Genomic DNA, 18,236 nt, shown 5'->3' on the forward strand with positions numbered 1-18,236 from the left:
CCCTGGCTCCCGGACACCTTCAAGGGGCTCCGGACTACTTCACGGAAGGATACCCCGGCTAGTCCAGAGCTCAACTAAACACTCCGGCGAAGGCCATGACAGGCCGAACTCAGCGGTTCAACCGCCCTCCGGCACAGAAACATTTCTTATATTTCCTTCATAGGTTCACCTTTGCACCGACCAGGACAGACTCCTCAGAGGCAGCCCGAACGCATCAGGGGATCCTTAGACATTCCCTGCAGCAAACATCCGGCTACAATACGGATCCGCACTCAACCTCTTCCCCCTGGTCACAGCAGGTTTTGTTATCACAACTCCTTTTTTATCACATTACTTGTACCCATATGCATAGACGTATTATTCAAATACAACATGTGGACTTATATGACGCTTACCCGCTAATTATTTATTATCGAAATCATTTCGTCAAATGACATCCGTACACAGCGATATGCCTTAAATATGCCAGGGGCTTCGTTTTCCCCCTAACACAGCAATAAAAGTCTGAACACCTTCGTGGAAGCTCGGCACCCCGAACTTATAGCATTTTATGCATCAGCTCTGAATCATGTCTTGGGTCAATAGTTGGGTTTGCCCGGCTCCCATGTTTTGGTACCTTAAGTTCCGCTATATTGGCTAAGGTAGCACTGGGAGAACTGCTGCGATTGTGTCCTGGTTCTTCCGGATGAGCACCTCAGTATAGAAAGCCGAAAACTGACTGTCATGATACGGCAAGAGCTGGTCAGCTGTTCGAGCGGTCACAAAATCTTTAAAGATTTCTCTCGCATAATGCCATAACCAATGCAGCATGCGATGGATCGGCTTTTGCTCCGATCAGGCGCTTATGGAGCCCCTAGTATGGTCTTCTGAACACAAGGGGCTGCGCCGACCATACTAAAGCTCCTATGGCTAAGTGAGAGTGATAAAGCCCTATAGTCTGATTGCCTGGTTCGTTGTGCTGAGCACCTCCTTTGGAGGACCCAAAACTGGGATAAAGAGTGCTCAGGTTTATCCCAAACACCCCCGTACTTCTTACGTGGGGGCAGAAGCCGACGACTGGCCAACTCTCAGCCTTAACATACAAACAGTCGCACAGGAGGGTAAACTTTTATATAACAGGTGACATATAAACGACCTTGTTCAAACATTACAAAGGACAACATGATCGGCATTCATGGAAATATAATGTCCTTGGTACATAGCTCCGCTGCAAGGTAGGATCCTTTTAGGACACTCTTATAATACAATTCGGGCTTGCGGTGCTCCTTCCCCTCTGGCGGTGCCTCGGTCACTAGCTTTCGGCATCCATCTTCCCCCAGTGCACCTTTGCGAGGGCGAAGTCCATTCACGCTCCTTCTATACAGACCGACCGCTTGATGACGTCAAGTCGAGGGCAAGCGCTTACAAGCCGCCTCACGAGCCCGAAGTGGCTGCTTGGAATCGTCTCGGCAGGCCATAGCTGGATAAGCATATCTTTCATGGCTAGTTCCGCCGCCTTATGCAGTTTGACCAGCTGTTTCAGTTGATCGGCAAAAGGCACCGGATAATTCGATGCCAAATACTGCGACCAAAAGAGCTTATCGGCGGTGTTCCTTCCTTCGGCTCGGTAGAATTGAGCGGCATCTGATATACTATGAGGTAGCTCGGCAAATACACCTGAGAAGTCCGGACTCACAATCAGAAACATAGTTTTTCCTTCAAATACTTGCTTTACATGGGAAAAGCCTTACCCGCCGTGATCTTCCTCGCCTCTTGGATCCCCTGCAGGGCGCTTTGGGTTTCCCCCCGAGCGTCGCTCGTGGCTTGACGCGCCTTGGTGAGTTCAGACTCTTTCTCCATTAAACTCTTCTCCAAGGCCTCGCATTTACTTATGGCTGCTTGCAGCTCCTGCTCAGCTTTAATAACTCTGGCTTCGTGTTTCTCACAAAGAGTCCGCTCCATGGCTGCCTTTTTCTCGGCCTCGACAACGGCCCTTTTGAGGGCCTCGACTTCGGTCATAACCCCTAGCACAAATTATGCGGCTTATTTCATACTGAACATTTATTTCACAATAAATGCGCGCAACGCTTGTGCATACCTTGCTTATCCCTCAACTACATTTTAATTGGCCAATTTCTTCTATGGCCCGCTCCGGACTTTGATTCGGTCCGGAGATCTCCGCAGTACGAGAGGCAGCAGCTGATACAGGTATCTGCTTGGAACAGAAGAGAAATCAATACCACTCAATGAGTCTTCCGGTGATCATCAATGCGATCCCCTCTCCGGTTCTTTCTTTCACCGAACAGGGTATCAGGGGCTACTATCTATACTATGACACTCTTCGGCAACTCATAAAGCATACCTCAAAGCCTCTTATAAGGTTGATACAGGCTTCGTTCAGTCCACTCTCGGTTGACTGAATCTTCTCAATCACAGCACCCATAAGGGCACGGTGTTCGTCAACAATGGAGGTGTCTTGTAACGCCACCAACAAAGCATCCGACACCTCTGGATGGACAGAGGTCACCGGCGGAACAGGCATGCTCCCTCCAGCTGAAGGAGGCTGCCTTCTTGATTCTGGAGCCGTATAAACCTCTAGAATCGCATCAGGTGAAGAGCCAAACTCAAGGTCGCCCCCACCGTCAGACCCTATGGGAATCTTTCCCCCCACGTGTCCGGCCCTTGCGGTTTGACCTCCAGGCGCCGCCTTCATGGTTTCTTCCTTTCCTCCTTGGCGGGGGTCCTCCTGGGACGAAGCCTCGGTGTTATGCACCTGTTTGGAGGAAGGGGCCTTTTGGGGCATCCCACTCTCCATAGCGTTCAAGCTCAACAGGTCCTCTGATGAGGATTGTTTGGTACAGGACCTCACTGGACTACCAAAAAATATGGCTTAAAGTTAAAATACTAAGCCATGATGAGTCCGGACGCTTAAACGTACTCGGATTTTATATACTTACGAGTTGACCAGGGGCTAGGCCCTGGGATCCCATGTCAGGTCGCTGTCGGCGGTGGCAATGGACTCCTCTGGAAGGCCGCCCCGGGTCTTTTTGGCCTCCTTTTTGACCGTCTTCTTCGGCACCTTGTAGGGCGCCGGGACCAACATCTTCGTCAGAAGTGGGATGACTGGGTCTTCGGGCAGCGGGGCCGGACAATGGATCCGCTCCGCCTTCTTCGTCTAGCTCTGGGGGAGTTGAATAAACATGCGTTAAGCGCTTCCTTTGGGTCATGCGGATGGAAAAGTCTGATAAACTCACCGAACTTGCAGGGCGGGACAGTTGGTACCCGCGGTCTTCGGCAGAGTCCGGCCATGATTTGCTGGACTTGAAAAGCACCTTCCAAATGTCCTCGTGCGAGGAGCCGAAGAACCTTCGCAAAGTTTGGTGCCTGGCCAGATCGAAATCCCATAGATTGCAGGTCCGGTGTTGACAAGGCAGTATCCGGCGGACTAACATCACCTGCACTACGTTGACAAGTTCAATGTTCTTATCTCCCATATCTTTAACACGCATCTGAAGCACCAACAGTTCGTCAGACGAGGACTAGTCCAGGCCTTTATTGACCCAGGATGTAAGCCGTAGAGGGGCGCCGGATCGAAACTCGAGAGAGGCGGCACATTCCTAGCCGCACAGCTCAGTGATGTAAAACCACTGATGTTGCCACTCCTTGACAGAATCATTAAAGGTTCCTGTTGGCCATATGACGTTGGGCATCTTGCTCACCATAGCGTCTTCGCACTCGGCGTGCTCGCCGCCTACCGCCTTGGGCTTCACATTGAAAACCTTCATCCATAAACTGAAGTGCGGCAAAATGCGGAGGAAAGCCTCGCACACGACAATAAATGTCGATATGTTGAGGAAGGAATTTGGGGAAAGATCATGAAGATCGATCCCATAATAGTACATGATGCCGCGAATGAACGGGTGGAGGGGAAACCCTAGCCCACGGACAAAATGAGGGAGGAATACAACCCTCTCATGGGGTTCCGGTGTAGGGACGATCTGTCCCGCCGTCGGGAGACAGTGGCTGGTTTTCTTGGCTAGATACCCGGCCTCCCGAAGCTTTTTGATATCCTTCTCTCGGATGGTAGAGGCCATCCAATTGCCTCCTACTCCGGATCCAGACATCTTTGGAAGGACTTTTGTGTGCAGAGAAGATGAACGCTTGGGCACTGGAGCCTGAGCAGAAGGGAGTGAGTCGGGAAGAAGGCGTGGGTGAAAAGAATGAATCCTTGTCCCTTTATAAGGGCAGAAGAGGCGGTGTGCCTCCCCACTCACCTGGTAAAACCTCTTATTCCCCAATCACCGTAATTGATGGCACGGTTGGGTTACCCACATCCGTATTGATGAGAATCCCATAATAAGGGGAACACGATCTCTGCTTTGACAAGACGTGTCAAGAAAACCGCCTCGCGATATGTGCGGTGTTGGTTGAGAAAAACGGTTCGAATAATGACCGGGCCATGGCATGATGTCATGCTGTCAAAACGTGTCAGCAGATTAGATTTGCGGGAATATTATTCTCTCTACGGTGGTATGTGGAACTTGTTTTGCAGAGCCAGACAGTATCCTTGTGTTCAGAATCTTCCATGGAGTATTCGGAGGAGGAACCCGCCTTGCAATGCCGAAGACAAAACTGTGCGCCGGACTCATCGCCATTGAAGTCTGGTTCAGGGGCTACTAAGGGAGTCCTGGATTAGGGGGTCTCCGGACAGCCGGACTATATCCTTTGGCCGGACTGTTGGACTATGAAGATACAAGATTGAAGACTTCCTCCCATGTCCGGATGGGACTCTCCTTGGCGTGGAAGGCAGGCTAGGCAATACGGATATGTAGATCACCTCCCTTGTAACCAACTCTGTGTAACCTATCCCCCCTGGTGTCTATATAAACCGGAGGGTTTGGTCCGTAGGACAACAGGCAATCATACCATAGGCTAGCTTCTAGGGTTTAGCCTCTACGATCTCGTGGTAGATCAACTCTTGTAATACTCATATCATCAAGAACAATCAAGCAGGACGTAGGGTATTACCTCCATCAACAGGGCCCGAACCTGGGTAAACATCGTGTCCCCTACCTCCTGTTACCATCCGCCTTAGACGCACAGTTCGGGACCGCCTACCCGAGATCCGCCGGTTTTGACACTGACACTCTGTTTGCAATCCATCAAAGTGCTCATCCAATCTCACTTCCTCAATGTATGCCTCCATCAATGGACTTTGGTAATCCTTGTTGACTTGTCTCACCACAAGTTGTGAATCTCCTCGAATGACCAGCTTCTAGATTCCCAATTCTGTGGCAATCCTGAGCCCGGCAAGGAGCACTTCATACTCTGTTGTATTGTTGGTTGCTTCCTCCCGTGGAAAATGCATCTGGACGACGTACTTCAAGTGCTCCCTAGTGGGAGAAACAAGAAGCACGCCAGCCCCTGCACCTTGCAGGTAGAATCCACCATCTAAATACATTATCCATTCTTGGGGCGATTCCTTGCCCGGGGTAACTATTTCCAGAACTTCTTCATTAGGGGTTGGCGTCCATTCTGCAATAAACTCTGCCAATGCCCTGCTCTGAATTGTTGATATGCTCTCAAATTTCAGACCAAAGCTGGATAACTCCAAAGCCCACTCCACTATTCTGCCGGTAGCCTCAGGGTTTCGGAGTATCCTCTGCAATGGAAAGCGGGTGACAACCGTAATCTCATGGGCTTGGAAGTAGTGGCATAGTTTCCTTGAGGCCATGATGAGGCCAAAAATCAACTTCTGCACGCCAGAGTACCTCGATCTAGCCCCCTGTAACAGGGAACTGACGAAGTATACTGGCGCTGCACCACTTTCTTCCTTGTCGCACCCTTGGGGTTGCCCTTGCTGCTGTGCTTTTCTTTGTCCTGATCTTCATCCGATCCTGCCGGGCTTTGCCCACTCTCTGATTCCTCTACCTCCCACTGTGCCACTAGAGCTGCACTGACCACTTGATTGGTTGCCGCTATGTATAGTAGCAACGACTCTTGTGGTTTGGGAGCAACCAAAGTGGGCACAGAGGACAAGTAGGTCTTCAAATCTTGTAATGATGCGTCTGCTTCCGGGTCCACTTTATGGGCCCTGCCTTCTTCCAAATTTTGAAGAACGGCACGGCACACTCGACAGACTTGGAGATGAATCTGCTAAGCGCGGCAATGCACCCTGTCAGACGCCTCACATCTTTGACTGTCCTAGGTGCCTGGATCTACTTGATAGCCTTGATCTTGTTGGGGTTGCCTTCGATCCCATGATGGGACACAGAGAACCCAATTAGCTTGCCGGAGGGAACGCCAAACACACACTTCTCTAGATTTAGCTCCAAGTTGATCTTGCGCAGATTAGCAAATGTCTCCAAATCCTGGATGAGGGTTGATCTGTCCTTGGTCTTGACCACATATCATCCATATAAGCATCAATGTTTCTGTGCAGGTAGGGTTCAAAACCAATCTGGACTGCTCTTGCAAAAGTGGACCCGGCACTCTTTAACCCGAAAGGCATGCACATAAAGCAGTACGTACCACATGGGGTGATGAATGAGGTCTTCTCTTCGTCTTACCTGGACATGAAGATCTGAAGATACCCAAAGTATGCATCCAGAAAGGAGAGCAAATCACAACCTGAAGTGGAGTCCACAATCTGGTCGATGCGCGGCAAGGGAAATGGGTCCTTCGGGCAAGCCTTGTTGAGATCCGTGAAATCTATGCAAAGCCTCCATTTTCGGTTAGCCTTGCGTACGACCACTGGGTTCGGTAACCATGTCGGATGCAGTACTCCTCTGACCTGACAAGCTGCCTCCAGCTTCTTAATCTCCTCGGCAATGAACTGATGCCTCTCCAAGGCCTGCTTTCGAACCTTCTGCTTGACGGGTTAGGCATGTGGGCACACAGCAAGGTGGTGCTCAATTACCTCCCTGGGAACACCGAGGATATTAGATGGTTGTCAGGCAACCACATCGATATTTGCCCATAGGAAGGCAATGAGCGCGCTTTCCTATTTGTCATCAAGGGTGGCACTGATAGTGAAGGTACCATCAACGCCAGCCAGCCTGCCGGGACCTTTTTCACAAGTGGTGCAACAACCTTGAACCTCTTGCTGTTGAAACTTTCCGGCAAGTCATCAACAGGCGCAGCGCACTCTGAAGAGGTATGCGTCTCGGATTCCTTGCCGATGTCCCTGCTATCCTTCTTCTTCCTTATGTTTTCATTGGCGGGAACTGCTGCTGCCGCGGCTTCTGCCGCAACTGCGTCCTGGTACATCTTATCCACACAAATGATTGCGTTTTCCTCATCTGACGGAATGGAAATGACTCCTACCGGCCCTGGCATCTTCAAAGTGTTGTAGGCATAGTGGGATGTCGCCATGAATTTTGCCAAAGTGGGCGTCCAAGGATCCCATTGTACGGCAGGGGGAGATTGACCACATGAAACACAACCTTCTCAGTCCGGTAGTTCAATTCTCCCCCGAATGTCACTGGCTACGTGATCTTTCCCTTAGGATGACTCCTACCGGGATTGACTCCTTAAAACATGCCCGTGACCTTTAATTCTTCCTCTGCTATTTGAAGCTTGCAGATAACCTTTGGGGAAATCAGATTCAACACGGCCCCGCCATCAACCAACATCTTTGTGACTTTGAGGTTGCGAATTGTTGGAGAGACCAAACGGCAAACACCCTACCGCGGTGGGGCGGTCGGGATGGTCCTATTTGTCAAAGATGATGGGCGTGCGTGAGCATTTGAGCGGCTTCCGAGACTCTGCCGCTGGCTCCACGACATTGACCTCATGCACCCACCATTTAAGTTGGCGGTGAGAGGAGTGCAAAGATGCACCCCCGTCAATGCACATGACATCAGTGGCCTTCTGGAATTCCCGCTCGCTGGTTTCCTCTTCATCCCCTCCATCACTCTCATCATTGCAACCTTCCTTCTCTTGGCCCCTGGCGGGTTTTCCTTGGTTCCGAAAAAGCCTTGCCAGAACGATTTGCTTCACCTCCTCGGCCCTTCACGCCAGTGCCATTCTAACCTTTTTCCTTATCACACTTATCATATTCAGCCTCTACCTCTTGACGAGTTGCTTTACCTGATGACACTCTTGGAGATCGTGGTCTTTGGTCCGATGAATCTTGTAGTACGGCCCATCGCCTTTCCCAGCCCTCTCGGCAGCCGCAGCCTCCCAACAGTCAACGCATGCGGTGGCTTCCTTGCCGAGGGCTTCGGCCTTAGGCTTATTGCCGATACTAAGCGTGCCCAATCCTTCGACGGTTATCACTACCTTATCTTTGGGCCTCTTTTTGCGCTTCTTGTTCTTCTTCTTTTGACTGGTGGATTCATTATCATTCTTTGAGTCGATGTCGACGCAATCTTCCTCCCCAAGGAGTTTCCTTCCCTCCTCCACCCGAGCGCATTTGTCCATGAAGGTGTAAAGCTCCTTCACAGTCTTGGGCAACCGCACATTCATCTTGGAACATATCCTGCGGTTGCACACATTGGATTGGAAGGCAGCTATCACAGCCGCCGGGTGTATATTTGGGATATTTCTATGGACTCTGCTGAATATCTGCAAATACTTGCGTAGAGTCTCTCCTTCTTTCTGTTGGAGAAGATGCAAATCAATGGGCCGTCCTGGTTCTTGATGGCCGTCCATGAAGGCGCCAATGAACTCATGACATAGGTCAGCCCATGACAAAATGGAGTTCTCTGGCAGGTGCATCAGCCAAGACCTCACATTGGACTTGAGTGCCAAAGGGAAGTAGTTGGCGAACACCTTCTCCTCTCTTCCCCCGACAGCTTGAACAGTGATGGTGTAGATGCTCAAGAACTCTGCCAGGTTCAACCTCCCATCATACTTCTCGGGTATTTCTGGCTTGAACGTGCGAGCGGACAGCCAGCGGACTTGCCGTAGCTCAGGAGTAAAGGCAGGGCACCCAACCTTGAAAGGCATGCACCCGCCATCCTTGAGCGCAGGCTCGTCGATGTCGGGGCCATCGCAGCCATTGGTCCGACGGTGGTCGTCGTGGCGTCGCTCGATGACGACGCACATGCCTCCCCTCCGCCTGTCCTCCGGGGCTCACTGTTGGCCTAGACGTGCTCGAGGGTCGGAAGAAGCCATCGAGACATCGTCGGGTTCTTGATTTCACGGCTCCCATGCTGATTGACGTGGTGGGGGCTACACAGTGGCGGTGGCCTCTTCCGTATGGCCAGCAGCATGAGCCATTGCCGTCGCCTGGGGAGGTCACGGAGGGACAGCTTGCTGTGAGCCCCTAGCTTCGGCGAAGCCAATCAAAATCTGAATGGTGACTCTCCACTCATCCATCTGACCGGCTACTGGCGGGAACCTCAACAGCAGTTGGGCCCGTGTCATGGCCTCTGTAGCGGTGCTTGGCATTGACGATGATGATGTAGACAACATCGTCGCTAGGCTTCTGACGGTGCCGGCGGCGACTGCGACGCGCCCTTGCTGTTACGAACCAACCACTTGAATGGCATGGTGACGCGATGAAGGCGCTTGAGGGCGAGTGGCTCCATTGGGCACCGTAGCTAGGTCAACCCGCTCTAGGGGAGGCACGCGCCCTGAGGTCGCACCCGTGGTGGGTGTGGCCGGAGGGTGGCGATTCGCCCCAGTCTGGGTGCCACTGTCGGTGTCAAAACCGGCGGATCTCAAGTAGGGGGTCCCGAACTATGCGTCTGAGGTTGATGGTAACAGGAGGAAGGGAACACAATGTTTACCCAGGTTCGGGCCCTCTCGATGGAGGTAAAATACTACATCCTACTAGATTAATATTGATGAGTATAGGGGTTACAAGAGTTGATCTTCCACAAGATCGTAATGGCTAAAGCCCTAGAAGTCTAGCCTATCAGATTGTCCTCGTCCATACGGACTAAGCCCTCCCATTTATATAGACACCAGGGGGTCTAAGGTTATACAAGGTCGGTTACATAGAAAGGAAATAGTATATCCGGCCACCTGGCTTGCCATCCACGCAAAGAAGAGTCCTATCCAGACACGGGAGAAAGTCTTCCATCTTGTATCTTCATGGCCCAATAGTCCGGCCCATGTCCAATAGGCCGGACGCCCGAGGACCCCTTAGTCCAGGACTCCCTCGGTAGCCCCAGAACCAGGCTTCAATGACGAGGTGTCCGGCGCGTAAACGGTCTTCGGCATTGCAAGGCGGGTTCTTCCTCCAAATACTCCGACATAGTTTCCGAACATAAAGATCGTGTCCGGATATGCAAAACAAGTTCCACACACCACTACAGAGAATATAATATTTCACAAGTCCAATCCGCTGACAACTTTTTGCAACGTAACACCACATGACCTCCCGGTCATTATTTCGAACCATTTTTTGGCCTGCCGCGCCATATTTCGAGACGCGGCTTTATTGGAACGTCTTGTCAAAGAAAAGATTGTGTCCCCCTATCGCGGGATTCTCATCAATACGGGCGTGGGTAATCCAACCGCGCCGTTCGTATAGTCCTTGGGAACAGGTGAGTTTTTAGGTGAGTGGGGAGGCGCTTGATATTCACCGTCTTTATAAGGGGATAAGGATTCCCTTCTTTCACCCACACCATCTCTCTTCGCACCTACCCACTCTCGAGCTCCAGCTCCCAAGTCCTCATCCTTTCCGCCTCAAGAAAGCACTTCCAACAATGTCCGGATCTGGAGTGCAAGGCAAATGGATGGCCTCCTCTATCAAGGAGAAGGACATCACCAAGCTTCGGGAGGCCGGGTATCTGACGAAGGAAATTGCTCATAGGCTTCTGGCCAAGGGGCAAATCATCCCCAACCCAAAGCCCAATGAGAGGGTGGTGTTTATCCCCCATTTCGTCCATGGGCTAGGGTTTCCTCTCCACCCTTTCGTTCGTGGACTCATGTTTTATTACGGGCTAGATTTCCACGATCTAGCTCCCAACTCTTTCCTCAACATTTCGGCCTTCATTGTCGTTTGTGAGGCTTTCCTCCGCATCCCACCCCACTTCGGACTGTGGCTCAAAATCTTCAACGTGAAGCCGAAGGTGGTGGATGGCCAACACGCGGAGTGTGAAGGCGCCATGGTGAGCAAACTGCCCAACGTCACATGGCCCAAGGGTACTTTTGTGGAGACCGTCAAAGAATGGCAGAAACTATGGTTCTATATCACAGAGCCCCGCGACACCACCTAGGTCGCAGCTCCCGAATTCAAATCCGAAGCACAAATACGGCTCACCTCCTGGATAGAGAAGGGCCCGAATTGGTCCTTGTCAGACAAGCTGAACGCGCTATAAACGCGCTTCCAAATCATGGTGGACAAAAACATCAAGCTCGTCAACATGATCCAGGTGATGTTAATCCGCCGGATCCTTCCATGCCATAGACAGACTTGCCCTTTGTGGGAATTCAATCTGGAGAAGCACCGGACCTTAGAGAGACTCTTCGGAACCACTCACGAGGATATCTAGAAGTTTCTCTTCAAGGGAAATGAGACACCGTCAAAGACGGACGAGGACCGCGGGCACGATCTGGCCCATCCTGCCAATGCGGTAAGTCTTTCGTGTTTCAAGGTGTATCCTCTACTTGCTTATTCAAGGAAGATACCTAAACTCCACTAGCAATTTTTCAGGCGTGGACAGAGAAAGCGGAGCGGATTAAGTGTCCGGCTCCGCTGCCTGAGGAACCACCCATCCCTCTTCAGACGAAGATGCTGGTTCCGGCGCCTTACCAGGCACCGGAGAAGAAGGCCAAGGAGGCCCGGGTGACCTCCGTCGCAAAGGAGCTTCGAATGAGATTCCCTCCTCTACCGCCAAAGACGACGATGAGGACGAGGAGGAAAGCAGTTCTCCCCCTGAGGGGGAAAGAAGAAGAGGGCGGCCTCCACAAATCTGGAGGCAGAGCTCCATCGCGGATAACTCCGCGTGGGACATCGACAGCAGCCCAGAGCCGCGCTGCCGAAACAAGCCCCTGGCCGCATTGTGAGTGCTCAAAAGGCTCGGACATATTCATGTATTCGGCCTCTTCAGTTCGCAGTTTTAATGCTTTAAATCTTGTGCTTGTAGTCCGGCCCATGACAGCTCCCAGCGATCCTCATCAGGAGGTTCGCTGGATTCGAAGGCGATGGCCAGCGAGTCACCGCCGGCCGCTCAATCTCCCACAGCCAGGGGCGACGACGAGGTGCTGTCCAAAAGGACCTTCCCGGGTCGGGGAGAGGTTCAGGAGGCTGTCCGGGTGGCGCCAGAGGGTGACCCTTCGGCCGCCGGACACCTGGGAGAGAGAACCCCCATGGAGATTGGCGATGGGGGCCGTGTCCAGTTCGAACCCCAACCAAATACGGTTTCGGAGACCTATACGGCTCTGAAATCCGATAAGCAACCTCCTTCGAAAGAAGGAGGTGTGCCAATTCTGCCGGTGACCTCTGTCCAGCCAGAGGCACCGGATAATCTGCTGGAAGCGTTGCGAGACGCTTCCATTGTGGAGGAACACCATATCCTTATGGGTACGGTGGTTAACAGGGTTCAGTCCGTCAAGAGCGGACTGACCGAAGCCTGCACCAGCTTGCTGACAGGCTTTGAGGTAAGCGGTGCGAGAAACAAGGTCATAGTATAGACAGTGTAGCCCTTGAGACATTGTCCAGTGTTCGGAAAGGAAAAGCCGGACAGAGGATCAACTAATTTTTGTAGGAAACTAACTAAATATGTCTTACGAACACAGGCTTCGCTCCTGGCCGCCGCCTCTCATGCCGCTGAGGTCTCCAGACTAAAGCGGAGTCTGGAGTGAGCCGAAGAACTCGGCCTTGTGAAAAGGCAGCTGGAGGACAAGCAAGGTATGTGGAGACTTGCCGTATATTCGGAAAGAATAAATGATGTATATTGATTGTAGTGTCGTGATATTTGTAGGAGAAGCGACTGAGGTTGAAACCCTCAAGGAAGGGCTGGCCGAGGCCGAGGAGAGGGCGGCGAAGGAACAAGCTATCCGGAAAAAGCATGAGGCCAGGGTTGGGGAGGTCCAGCAGGAGCTTCAGGATGCTTTGAAGAAATATGAGTCCTTGGAACGTCAGCATGCGGACCGAGAGTCCGGGCTTGAGAAGGCCCACCAAAGCGCACAAGAGGCCCGGACTGAAGCCCAAGACGCCCTCCGGGGAATCCAGGAGGCCAAAAAGATCGCGGCGGGTAAGGCTTTTATTATGCTAAGCAAGTATGCGAAGAAGAGATATCTCTTACTGACCCGGGTTTGGAGCCCTCTAGGGGCGTTTGTGGATCTACCGTGCAGTGTATCTGACGCTGCTGAATTCTTCCGAGCTGAAGAGGGGAGTTCGACGGAGAAACTGTTCTGGTCGCAATACCTTGTGCCAGAACGTCTGGTGCCCTTGAGCGACCAGCTAAAACAGTTGGTCGAACTGCATAGGGTGGCCGAACTGGCCATGAAGGACTTGATTGTCCGGTTGTGGTCAGCCAAAACTATACCCAGCAGCTACTTTGGTCTCGTGAAGCGGCTACGTCATTGATACAGAGTGAAATTTATATGCATAAAATAAAGGTAGAATCAAACATTATAGGTACTTTATTTCCAGAACTCTTACATTTACATAAAAATTCTGTTAATTACATCTCCGAAAAGAAAACCCCTAATTAAGAATTCCAACACATCTATTACATAGGATTACATCACATGCCTATTACAATATTCTACAAGAGAGATCCTCCTCGCGGTTGACGACGAACTCCTGCTTGGTGAGTTTGAAGTTTGGTTCCATGCAAGTACTCCTCTATGATTTCATGTGTGATGTTTGGGAATATATTTTCCTAGCATGCAACAATTTGTTCGTATTCAACCTCATTTGTATGCAGAATGCAAGTTCATTTTGGCTAGGCATAGTTTTATCCTATGTTCGGCATATAGGATATGTATATATTTTTCTTTGGCAATTTTATATGACATCTTTGGTTTTGGTGGCATGGATATATGTGACATGCCAATTTTATTAAGTTTTGCATCATCACATTACTACTATCACCGCGCGACACTAATGTGGTGCCCGTGTCTAGCGTAATGGAGCGAAGCTTTCTGACACAATATTGATGCTTTTTATGGTGTATATGATATGTGCCATGTTTTGTTGACTCTAAGTCCGCCTAGTATTAAGCCTGACCTGAGTGGAGTTTGCTTATGATATTTTTGTTTGTTTAGAGTCTATGTGGGCTACATGGAATATGCCTTATCATGTATTTTGTATGGATTTTATATGCATATGTGGATGTGGAGTGAACTATTTTTCTATTAAGTTCTACTTTACCTGTATTATTTACTACCAACACCGCGTAGCACTAGGATAATGCCCGCGTGCAGTGTAACCAAGCAAAGGTTTGTGGAGGAATTATGGTGTTGCATGAGACATATGACATCTATCATTTTGTTTATGTTTGTACCTTACATGGTATTAGCACTAACTCCACATAGCGTCATTTCATTGATGCTCGTGTGTAGCATAACCCAAGTAAAGTGAGTTTGTGATATCCATTTATGACGATGCTAATAGTTTAGGCTCTTATAGCATTGGAGCACTTCATGCCATATTTTATTTGACTTTGGAACAAATATGTGGCCTGAATATTTTGTTTATTTTTCTCTCACTTGTATTACTACTAACATCGTGTAACATTATGATAATGCCCACATGTAGCGTAACCAAATGAGATTGGCCCTTTTGTTTGGTGCAACATGTTTTATAATACATCTCGTATGATTTTGGTCTTTGCATGTGTACCATGAACGCATTTTTAATTAAGTTTTTCCTTACTCGTATTACTACTAACACCGGTGGCATTAAGATAATGCCCGCGTGCAGCGTAACCAAGTGAAGGAACATATTTTTATACTCTTGTTTGTATTGCAACTAGCATGACACATAATGCCCGTAGCACAGCCAAACAAGAGATTATCATGAGTTCAATTTAGCGCGTTCGTAATTTCATTCCAACTTAGTCATATCCATATTTTTTATGATGACCAAATTAAGGCAATTTTTTATGCGGTTTTCGCACCTATGACACTCTCTTGATTTGTATTCATGTATAGAGACCAAACCAAGGAACGAGGCATTCATCTTGGCTTGTATCACTAAAGGGACCCAACCAAGACGGAGATCAATAGGATGAAGCGCACACAACATTTAAAGGAACCATGCTTGCAAGAACCATGCATGTTCCTTGACTCGTACCGCGATGGTCGAGCCGAAGGCAAAAGTTTGGGATAGATATAACATGCTCCTTGGTTTGTACCGCGATGGCCAAACCAAGGACAAAAATTTGGAATGGATGCAACAAACTCTTTAGTCTATACCAAAATGGCCAAACCAAAGATAAAATTTTGAGATAGATTAAACCATGCACCATAATCTATACCGCAATGGCCGGACTAAGGGCAAGAATTTTTTAGGAGAGGAAACATGCTTCTTAATTTGTGCCATGATGTCCGAACCGAAGGCAAATGTTTGGAGTGGATATAATATCAATTCCTTGGTTTGTACCGCGATGGCCAAACCAGGGGCTAGAAGAGAGCCACGAGTCTCACCTTTCAAACCTCCTACGCGCAGGAACGCCTACCTCCTTCTCTCCCTTTCTCACGGTGTCTCCTTTTTTGTAGTATATGGTGTGTAGAAGAATATTGCTACTAGAGGGGGAAGAAGACCAGCAATCTGGGAACCAAATGAGCAAAAATATGAGCGGCCTTGTGTATGCTCAGAAAGAAGGTATTTATAGGGAGGGCTGGAGCTAGCGCTGATTTTTCGATCACTGCCATGCTCGCCTGCCCACGTTCTGTGTACGCGGGACCGTGAGATCGTGGGAACGTGGGCTGTTCCTTTCCTTTCTCTTATTTTTTTATTGCTAATTAACCGGCAAAGTCCCATCAGCCAATATGGGCTTAATTAGGCCAAGTTTTTTACAACGTGTAGGTCTTGGGCCCATTGAGCCTAATTATTTGATTGAGCTTTAATGGCATGTATGCATGGCTTGGACTAACAGACGAATGGGCCTCTTGATTTAGTTGGAGAACCTAATACACATGTAAGCATGTCTATGCATTGATCAAGAAATCAATTACACATTGGATTATATAGGCCATGTCATGTACGTACAGCTTATACGTGTATGTACGTACGCATGTGTTATCCAATGACTCAATGTTATTATTAGCTTTAGATGATATTTTCTATAAATTTAGTTAATTCACAATGATATTTTGGTGGGGCCATGCTCATACTTGTTATATTCTGCCGATACCGGCACCTGTCTAAGATGCCAGGATTTTATGTTGACATTAGAATTCTACCGTCGGTGATGGTACACGTACGCAAACTATCTGTTCTCTATAATTTTCTTAGGACAACAACTTGATAGTTATTATTATTTTTCCCGTCACATTTTATAATTACTGGCTCTTTTTGATGTCCGTAATATCAACATTCAGCAATATATCGTAACATTATTTTTACCAGCCATTGCTTTTTACGGTCGGCTATTTTTAAATTGTTTCCTTTCATTATTAAATGGATTTTTGCCATTTGCATTTATCCAACTTTTGGTACAGTATTTGCACTCTATTTTGTTTTGGTCAAAAACCATGTTTCATCAGCCATTGCTTTTTACGGTCTACTATTTTTAAATTGTTTCCTTTCATTATTAAATGGATTTTTGCCATATGCATTTATCCCACTTTTGGTAGAGTATTTGCACTCTATTCTTTTTTGTCAAAAACCATGTCAACAGACGCCCCTCGAGGTCTGGGTCCGAAGTGATATTTTGATTCGGGTCCAAAGCTCAAAACAGGACAACCTTTTTTTATGCTTGGAGTATTTTCCATGGGAAAATGGGCTCTGTATTTAGTTTTTTTAGCATATGATCTTACTCAAGTGTATGCCAGCTATGCGTGGATGTGCAGATTTTTATGTACACAATGCATTTTTTATTTCAATTTAGGCTCGGGAGTTTTCTTTTTGGAGCGCACAACTTAACATTGCGATATTAAACTCATGAAGATTGGATCAAATTTAATATTTTTGAAACACGCTTGTAGTTAGGCTCATATAGCATTGGAGCATTATATCTCTTTTTCTTCATATATGGCTACTAGTTTATACTCATATAGCATGGGAGTGTTATATTTCTTTTTTATCACATGTGGCTACTAGTTTCCACTCACATAACCTGGGATTTTATATTTTCCATATGAAGGATACACATATCATGCTTTTGTAGTCATGCGGCTAGTGAATCATACTTTGCGTAACATCAAAGTATTTTTTTGTCGATGTGTCTGCATCGTGCCAATAATTTATGTTGGAGTACTTTTTTTACTCATTTTAGACGTAACTCTGACTGTTTGTAGTCATGGGTTATTCAATGGAATGATTCCGATGAGCAACTTATTTCTTCAGGGTTTCCTATGTGGGTGGCTTTCAGGGCCAAGTCCTTAAAAGTGATTGGTCACACCCCTTGTAAGTGCCAGGCCACACTTGGTAGGAAACTATCCAGAGACATCCATATTGTGCCAACCTCTATGAATTGTCTGTAACGCCCCGAGACCATTGCGCCAAGTGTCTTCCAGTTATTCGCTATTGTTGCCTTGTCGTTTGTTTGCATGTCATGCATTTCATATCATGATATCATGTGCATCGTATTTCCATACTTGTTCGTCTCATGCATCCGAGCATTTTCCCCGTTGTCTGTTTTGCATTCCGGCACTCCTATGTCATCCGGCGCCCCCCTTTTGCCTCTTTTCATGTGCGGGTGTTAAACATTCTCGGATTGGACGGAGATTTGCCAAGCTGCCTTGGTTTACCACCGGTAGACCGCCTGTCAAGTTTCGTGCTATTTGGAGTCCGTTTGATACTCCAACGGTTAACCGAGGAACCGTGAAGGCCTCGTGTGTGTTGCAGCCGAACACCCCTTCAAAGTGGCCCAATAACCCATCCAAACCCCCTCCATCCTCTTGGTCATTCGATCATGATCGCGTGGCCGAAAACCGCACCTTATTTGGACTCTCCTACCTCCCTCTACCTATAAAAACACCTCCCCCTCCGAAATTCACGGTGCAAACCCTAACTTCCACCTCCCTTCGCGCCGCCGTCCCTGACGAATCCACCGCCGCCACGTCGCCTTCTCTCTCCTCCCACCGCGCAGGCTCGCCGGGCCTGGATCATGCCTGCGGGGCCCATCCGGCCGCACCGCTGGCCCGCGCCCGCTCCCGTGTCTCCCTCGCCGCGTCGCCTCCAC

Source organism: Triticum dicoccoides, chromosome 3A (genome assembly GCF_002162155.2).
Source record: "Triticum dicoccoides isolate Atlit2015 ecotype Zavitan chromosome 3A, WEW_v2.0, whole genome shotgun sequence".
Classification (NCBI taxonomy): Eukaryota; Viridiplantae; Streptophyta; class Magnoliopsida; order Poales; family Poaceae; genus Triticum; species Triticum dicoccoides.